This window comes from Silene latifolia, chromosome 1 (assembly GCF_048544455.1).
Source record: "Silene latifolia isolate original U9 population chromosome 1, ASM4854445v1, whole genome shotgun sequence".
In the NCBI taxonomy this organism is placed as follows: Eukaryota; Viridiplantae; Streptophyta; class Magnoliopsida; order Caryophyllales; family Caryophyllaceae; genus Silene; species Silene latifolia.
The window spans coordinates 2,595,499-2,604,968 of NC_133526.1; the positions used below are offsets into that span (position 1 = coordinate 2,595,499).

General features: G+C 36.3%; 1 long non-coding RNA gene across 1 annotated transcript; it reads left to right on the forward strand.

Annotated features, from left to right (window-relative positions):
* Positions 1-1,813: 1,813 nt before the first annotated feature.
* On the forward strand, positions 1,814-4,723 carry LOC141643671 (uncharacterized). The gene is made up of 3 exons (XR_012543755.1): positions 1,814-1,885; positions 2,139-2,249; positions 4,168-4,723. It is a non-coding gene; the product is annotated as an uncharacterized LOC141643671 (long non-coding RNA).
* The last annotated feature ends 4,747 nt before the right edge of the window (positions 4,724-9,470 follow it).

Genomic DNA, 9,470 nt, shown 5'->3' on the forward strand with positions numbered 1-9,470 from the left:
CTCTCATATTTTAATACTTTTCTTTAAGTATCGTGCAGGGGAACATTATAACGACTGGGAGGGAGTATTGAAATTGATACATTGTCCGTGTTTGCCATGACTCGGTTTTGAACCCGAATGCAGCTTTCCAATATTAAGTGGTGTGCTCTGTGTCGGTGGGGTAGTCGGATGCCGGTAAATCGGCATGGGGATGAATGGCGATAAAGTTGGGTTTTCGGGTTTATGGAAATCTGCTGAAGAAGATTGCCGAGATGGTCAATTGATTAGTGAGGTTCTAGAACATGGAGCTCAAGTTATATATATATATTGAGTTTTAGGTACAAAAACTGATTTTGTATGCAGGTTCGCGATAGTTGAGCTCGAAATAAGTGCTCGAATATAAGCAAAACACATTCGAGGTACGGAGGTTGATGACAGAGTTTGTGCTCGAGCTGTGCGCGGGTGTGTAGAGATATTCAACTCCAGCCTGTCAAATTTGCTCTAGACAACCAAGTATAAAAAGAGCTTAGGTGTATGCTTAGAATAGAGGCATTCAGATGGAGGAGGAGATGAAGGAACCTTTTCCATTAGAAATGAGGTTGGGGACTGTGTTACTTAGAATCGGGTACATATCTACATACCACAAGTGGGTATGTATCCAAGTGTAAGACTTGTCGTGACACACTTGGAGAAACGAGGACTTTCCGGCCATGAGGATTATATTTCTATGCAAATATCTTTCCACCATGGAAAAACTAATTGTCAACTCTTATCAAATAAAATATTAATCGGGGTAGTTTTTGGTGACCATATATTCTTGTTGTATAAGTATAAGTGGTCAGAAGTCCACATGTAAATACAAGTGGCCAGAATGAAGTCCAGAAGTCGACATGTAAATATAAGTGGTCAGAAGTCCACATGTAAATATAAGTGACCAGAAGTCTACCAAGGTGATTTTATGAACCGCAATTGAGTTTGAAGCGGTCTTTATGAAAGACAAATTTATTTGCGAATTGTTTTTTGTTCACCCGAAGTTGAACAAAATAATTCAATTGAACGACAAAATTTCTTTCAACTAGCTCAGTCCATCTATACAATACTATTAAAAGGCTAAGCAAAACAACATTTTTAATCCACGTGGCAGCCTTGTAATTCCACATGGCACCCTTTAAATCCACGTGGCACGGTAAAATCCAGCCCACCCTAATTTGTACGCAAATCTCAAGTTAAGAAAAGCCGGTTTGCCTTCTTTACGGTTAACCCTCTTCGTCTTCCTTTAATAAACCCAATATCACATAAACTAAAAATAACCCTTAATTAAATAATTAATTAATTGAATTGTATGATTCAACTTCTAAACGCTTAATTCAAACCGCCACTTCCTTTCCCCTTTCCTGCGTCTCTTCAATTCCAACAACTTAAACATGCTTCTTCCCAGTTCCCCTCTTTATCTTCCTTACTATAAATTGAATATCTCTTACATTAATTGAGGTAAACAATTATGGAGTACTTAATTATGTAAAACGTTCCAGTGCTACTATATAACTCTTCTTCGAACGCCCTATATTAGTACGAAGTATATTGTTGTGGGATTTATTGTTACCGTCCTATTTTCTAAGGTGAGTTTTATTACGTTTTTGCATTTTCTATTTAATTGATTTGACTATATTTTTTTTTGGTACATAGATTTGATTATAAATTGATTGAAGCGGGCTTTAGCGGTCTGTTCCGACTATGATCCATACATTTGCGTCAAATTAATCTTCTATTTTACAGTTTTAACTTTTGACTAGCCCTTTGAAGAGTACTTATATTTATGATTCATTTGATTTGCAGGGTTGTTTCGGCTATAGTCTTGATTAGTGCTCCACTGCACCATTAGTTCATTTATTATATGGCCGCGCAGGTGAATTTTTTTATTTTCAATTGTAGGGCAGTGTTTTGTAGGCCGTATAATTAGTATTCCTGCTTAACGGTCAACCTGTTATTGATGTATTATTATAATTTTGTATTATTATGGAATTACTAACATCCTCGAAGTTTGTAATATGGTATTTTTATTATTCAGTGACGACATTATATCTTTACTTATGAGACTTGAGAGTACCAATTTACAATATTTACATTCTACTAATACATTTTTTTCATTTTTTTTGCAGAAAAATTGTTCAGGATTGTCTACCTACGACCCTCCCTTATGTACGCGGTATATTTTCGTTAACAATGAGGAAGCACAGCAAGATAAAGTCAATACTCATTATCAACATGAGGTAAAATTCGCAGTAATTTTTAAAAATTATTCGTACATATTGTATACGCAAGTTATAAGATCGTTGCCTTATATATTATGTTATTCTGACACTTTTATGGGCTCGCTTATCCATGTTCAGCTCGATCAGTCGACCCTTAAACATTGATAATAACCGTTGATACTCATTTATGCCAAAACCATGACGAATTTCTTATAATAGTGTATACAAAACCGTTGATAGTAACATTGATAATATCATTGAATTTCTTTGTTTTTTTTTTTTTTTTTTTTTTTTTTGGCAGCGGTAAAGAAAGGTACACCTATATAAGGTTCAGGCAAACTACGCCCTTATTACACTTGTAAGTACACAACACTACTATACGAAAATTTAAGACTAGCAATAGACCATGTCTGGTAGCAAAAACAAGTTGGTGGAGTACGAAATAATTGGCGCAAGACACCTTATCGTCGTTGTTCCAGCAGCTAACATTCCCTGGAAGCCTCCGATACCTGTGAGTTGCGGAGTGACGAGAGCATGGTGCACTTACGCCACAAGAGCGTAGAAAGGGATGGTGGATGACAGACAACAGGCTGCATCCGATGGAGCATGAGCTCCTACACCAAGACAAACGGACTCTACAGTCACACGAACGACGGACCAACAAACCCAGCGTGTACACAAACCACATCATAGGATTCTCCTCGACCAATCTTCTGTCCATAAATGCATTAAAGCACCGTCGACCGACGGATCCAACCCGAACCAGACACCAATCTTTAGCCAACCTCCCGAGGATAATGAGACAGGACACCCAAAATATCCTTGAACTAAGGGCTAAATTTATTCGAAGATACGAAAAACAGGAGAAAGTCATTTAAACAGTGGTGAAAACCACCGCAACCATCCCAACCCAAAACACAGCCAACTCCGAGCTCCACCTACCAAGCATCTCACACGAAAAGAACCCCAAACCCAAGACCTCACACCACCCGACCATGACGGACACCAACGCATCACACAAACGACGACAAAAAAGAACAAAAAAACCGACAGTCCCACTGTCAACAGCCACAAACCAGCAAAGGACACCCATTTCACCACACAAAACCTCCCAGGACCACCGTCATACATGCAACCAACACCAACACCGACACACAGGACAAGGGACCGAATGGTGGGGGAAATGGGGGGATCACCAAACGGTCCCAAACTGACCCGGAGAGCTATGCTCCTAACCCGACACGACAAGGAAAATGGGCCGAGAGGTGGGGGAAGTGGGGGGATCACCAATCGGACCAAAAACCGACCCAAAGACTAAATGCATAAAAACCGGGCAAAGGACCGATTGGTGGGGGAGATGGGGGGATCACCAATCGGTCCTAACCGACCCAAAGAGCAACACGCAAAGACAGACACAACAAAACGTCAGAAACCACATCGGCACAACCACCACGGAGGCCGAAGACAAGGGCCTTACCAGGGAAGGGGGAAAGGGGATCACCCCTTGAATTTCTTTGTTGTTTTGTGGATTTCAAGTGTATATTATTATTGTTTGCAAAAGTTACATAACTTTATCGAGTAATCTCCCTTACTCCATATGGAGTATGATACTCTATGATTGAAGGATTAATGAGTTGGTGGGATATAAGGTTAAGCAATTTATCTATCTATATCAATGTATCATATTCTATCTTATTTTTAAACTGAGTTAGGAAAAAGTATTTATTTTAAAAACTTACATAGTACTTCAATGTTATGATCGATGCGATAGCAGAAAAGTGGTTATCTAGATTTTATCTTTTACATATTGCCGACAAATGCACTTTACATCTAAATCGATATCGGTCACCCTCATAATTTCCCTCGAAAACTTAAATCTAACCATATAATGTATAACGATATATCCATTAACTTTGTCTTTGTAATTTGCTTACAGGTTGGTATTGAAAGAAATCTATAACAAGGGAATAACGACTCACTTTCGAAATGCATTCTAGAATTCCACAACATGCTAAAACTCTCACAAAGAGTATTTCAATCATATGCCTTTACAATCTTTTCTTTCACTGACGATTTACTAACAAAGCTAGAAATTAGGTTCAACAAGCTCTTTGAGACTATTTGATATACACAAGATTGTCTTTCCGATTTGGGCTCTTTGGGGATATTATGCCCCATTCACGAACTTCATATTTTGTGAAGCTGGCCACTATTCTTCATGGAATTTGGGTAAAGGGAAATTGCTTTTTCTCGACCTATCGCATTTTGTATGTGAAAAACAGTTTAATACTTTAATTGACCTCCAAGGGTATGCTTACACTTTAGCTCTCAAGTCTTACTAAGCAAATTGGACTTTTCCACTTTTAAGTTCATTTTTTTTATGCGGACAACAATTACTCAAGTAATGTGAAAATGTTGTTATCAAATACTCCGAAAAATACCAAAATTGTAGACTAATAACGGACCCGTGATTTTCACGGGTTAATGTAATGATTGGGAGTTATTTATTGTTCCAAAAGTTTTTCGGAAAATAAATTACTCGAAGGTATAATAACCCGACCCGCCACCGTCGTAACACACCAAATTGGTTCATCATTTCTCGCATCGACTATTTGTTGTGGTTCAAACGGGTATGTATTCGTTTAGTATTTGGTTTTTTAAATTTCCATTTTATATGGGCTTTTTATTTATAATCCTGAATTTTGTAGTTACTTAATATGCAAATAACTTTAGTGTTATTGGGATTGTACCTCCAATTAATTCGATATTTGAATTGATTTATGGCCATTTGCAAAGGGATTTATTTTCCCCACTTTTTGTTGCGGCAATAAAAAAGGATGAGACGGAAATTGATCGTTCGTTTCTTATTAGCGTGTTGGAATTTAATCTGATTGGTGATGCTTTCATAGGATTCCGATCGAATTAAGTGAAGGTATGGTTTCATCTTACTTTGTATTCTCCTGTTTCTGGAACTAAATGATTTAGTCTAAATTTGGTGTATTTATGCACCATGATTAACACCGGTTTCTGTATTTGGCATTGAGTTTGCTATAATGTTAAATCATGATAGATTGATAACCTTTTTGTTTGAGATAGTAGATACAATAAATCTATCCGCAAAACTACGCAATTACATCACGTATGACAAAGAATTCAAATAAGTTATCTACCATGACCTAGATTAGAGACACATTTACTCTATATGAATATAAAATGAGGATGAGAAGAGGGGGAGAACTCACAAAAAACTTATTTAAAACGACAATATCCGTTTTAAGCTTAAGAGGAGACATAAGAAGAAAGCATAGAACATAACAAAATGTTTTTTCTATGTATGCAACTATGCAAGTAGGGGTATACTTGACCCGCTTTAAGTTTAAGAGGATACCGAGTCTTTCTTTTTTTTTTTTTTTTTTTTTTTTTTTTGTAAAATAAAGGTTTTACAAGTTCATGGCCTGCTTTGCTAGATTATGCGCAAGACCATTAAGACGTCTAGGAATGAAATTAAAAACTAAGCGAAAGAAAAAACTAAAGGAGGCCCGAATATCCTCAAGGATACCCGTAATCCTGTGATCCCCCTTTTCTGACTCCGCCAATTGAGTTACAAGTTGTAGGCAGTCCGATGAAATATCCAAGTGGAAAACCCGCCGCTCTTGTGCCCACATCACAATATCTCGAATTCCCAAAGCTTGACTGTAAAGCCGATTCCGCCCGATACGTGCGTACCGCCTCCGGTCCGGCTCCTCCCTATGGCATCAGTAGCAAACCATCCGAAAGCCGCCTCATAATTACGATTCCAAAAGCATCAACCTTCACACGTACCACCGCACAACCAGTCGGTGAGCCCGATGATACACACCGGGCGACCATTCCGAATAGCCAAAGCTTAGTTTGAGGTGTCCCTTCCTCGATAATATGGGCATTTTTGATGTTGTCTCGAAGTGAAGGACTTCCACAAGATACCAGAGTCTTAAAAGGGAGTTATTTCTAAAAGAGAACCAAAATGCTTACCCTTCGCCCCTCTGATCATAATATTTATGATCACATTATTCCTAACAAGAGGATGTCAACATATGTGATTATGTATTGAGAAATAAATCAGGTATATAACATTTTTGAATGATGCTTGGGCTTGGCAATGTAAGATTGGACGTAGAAGCCCGTGTTAGGCAAGTCGAGACGAATGTTGTTGTGCTCAAAGACTCAAAATAAGGATGAAGGTTTCGGGTTTATATTGGCTACTGCGCAACTTAACAAGTTAGATTAACACTGCAAAGCCTACCTTTTAAATCGTTGAGATTCGCTACACGTGAGAGTTATTAGATTGGCCAATTTCAATCCCTGCCCAAAGTTGAGTCCAAATATGCAAAACTTTAATACTATTATGTTGTGCCATTAATTTTGATAATCCATGCTAAGTTCATGTTTTTAAATCTTATGATCTTAATTCTTACCCTTCAAATCAACTTTATATTGCCCATTTTACTTGGGTTATTATCAGTAGTTCAAACTAAAATAAGAGTAAATACCTTTGGTGATTTCTACGTACAACTTAAGATTTTAAGTTATCGATTATGATATCCTGTAGGATTATGTCGTGGTGCTTTGAAAAGGAGTAACATTAAGGTAATTTAAAGGAGAAAATTACTGCAAAAACATTAACAACATGATAAATGTTGAATATGAGAAAATTGAAAGACTTATCTAGGCGCAAATGTTTAGTTTTAGAATAGCTTAGTTCACTATATTGTTTATGTTTTGCAATACTGACTGACACCAATACTTCCCTCACAACTGTGTCAACATCACTTACAATTCTAACTGCTACTCTGATGACTCCTGTATGATAGTGGTGATGGTGCGGCATGCCCGTAATTGTAGTTTCTTGCCTAGATACCATACACTTAGGCACTTGCCCTAGCACCCCTGTATTCAACAATGGCATGTCTCCTTACTCTACCACACCATACACGGGCAACCAGACTGATCATTGGAGGAGGAAAACATGGATACCCACGGAACCAAAATCTGGAACGTCTTCTCGTGGACAATTCTCCGTGCGTATGTGATCTTTTTTATGACGTGCAAAGAAGCTGTTGGCACCTGTTAATTAAGAGTGTATCATTCGAGAATTACAGTCATATATAACACTGTCAACTTATGTAGCAAGGTTATGGAATTTGTGTCCTTTCCTCCCTAGACCTCTTTAATATGAATATAGCAACCTCTTAGAGATGTTATTTAATCTCTACCGATCTTAGACGTTTTTTACCTCTATTTGGTCCATGTAAATTTAGATTTATCTTAGAAGGTTGATACTGGTGTATAACGTATGGGCCATGGATGCTATTTTGGCATTTTATTGTCTATATAAATTAAAATATGTCTTAATGTTTGCATATTTTGTGCTTCACAAATTCTCATTGAAGACTAACACTATCCGTCACAAGCTGAAGACGGATAGTGTCCCTCTTACAATATGCAAGTGACAAATCAAGTGGAAATTAAATGGAACATCCCACTTGGCCCCCACTTGTAATATTGTGAGAGGGACACTATCCGTCTTCAGCTTGTGATGAATAGTGTCCGTCTTCAATGAGACAAGCTGCTACAAGATGCGAACAAAATCCTTATAGCTAATGAAGTCATTCGCTTTTGAAAGATTTGTTTGATCTTGCAAACATATATTTTAATCAAATGCAAACAAATGATTGAGACGGAGATACAAAGGGAGTATTATTTGTAAATTTCAGGAATCCATCTAAGGTAATATGGACTAATTGATATATTTGTTTAACATGTTTGTTCAAGGCCTGCCATTTGCATATGGAGTATTTTGAACATACAACTATTGTTGTTTCTTATTTTTGAATCTTCCAAGTGTAAATTTTACTATATTTTTCTTTCATGTGAGATACAGTTACGAAAATCCTTGGAGTGGGAAAGATTACCACCTCGAAGTTGAGTCGGCGGCTAACACAAATATGATCCAAGCGGGGTAGGTGCATCTACTAATTTAAATATAGTTCAATTTTTATTATTGTTACCAATATTTATCTTTTAGTATAGATTTTTTTTGGTGATGAGATTTTCTACTATGATTTATGCATATGGTGATTTCCTTTTTAGATGGGGTTGTTGAATTATTGGTAAAATGGCTTTTAATTGAGATTTACTAAGTCCTAACTTTTTTTTTGTGCAAATGTAATTTTGAAGTTTTTAAACTTGACGTAGATAGCTACTTGTACATTTTTTTTACAGTAGTTTTATGGCATGATGGCTAAATCGTATATTTTGGCAAAATGTGACTACTTTTGGCCAGTTTTGGGTACTAAGACAGATTTATACCCCTTGAACTACGACTGCAACATTGTGAAAGGGAAGCGGCTAATGACACAACATTTTTTTGTCATATGAATGCTTTTAGCATCTTTAAGTTAGATATATTCTTCTGTAAAAAAAAAAAAAAAAAAAAAAAAAAAAAGTTAGATATATTCATTGATTTGCTCTATTTTGCAGTTGGAAGCTCCATAGCCAATATGGCTAAAAGGTGGAAAATTTGAGAGACATAGCATTTTTTGTATAATATTGTTTAATAGATGAAGTATTCGGTAATAATGATCCAATTGTTGTTCAAGTTGTTACTGCTTTAAAATTTTTAGTTCCGCAATTTATTATTATATTAGCTTCAATTTTATGGGGGTATGAAATGTTAGTTTTGTCATAACATTTCTAATTGTGTGTTTTATGTTATTTTCAGAATTGTTAAATTTGTGAGGGTGCTCTATCTTTGGGGATCTTTGTTTGATAATATAGTTTTGTTTAATTTGATTATATGAATACTTATATTATTAATTCATTTTAGCTTTGTATTGAGATACTTTAGTTTTGGTAGGGGTATCTTAGTATATCTAATGTATGAAATTTTAATTTAAATAAATCTGTTGTATAAAAGATTAATTGAATTTATACAACCCTTAAAACATGAAAATCGTAGTATGTTATTGTATTAAATCACTAAAGTATTACACTAGAAACAGAACAACCCGTGAATTTCACGGGTCACAAAACTAGTTCCCTTATGAAATCGTACATTTTATAAAGACTCAGGTCAAAGACATGGCATAAGAATAAGGCGAGTGATGAGGCCTTTAGTAAGCCTAATAACGTGGCCTTTGGTGAGCCAAGTAACAATGCCGTAATTGAGCCAAAGTTTTTCATTAAAAGGAAATATCTACT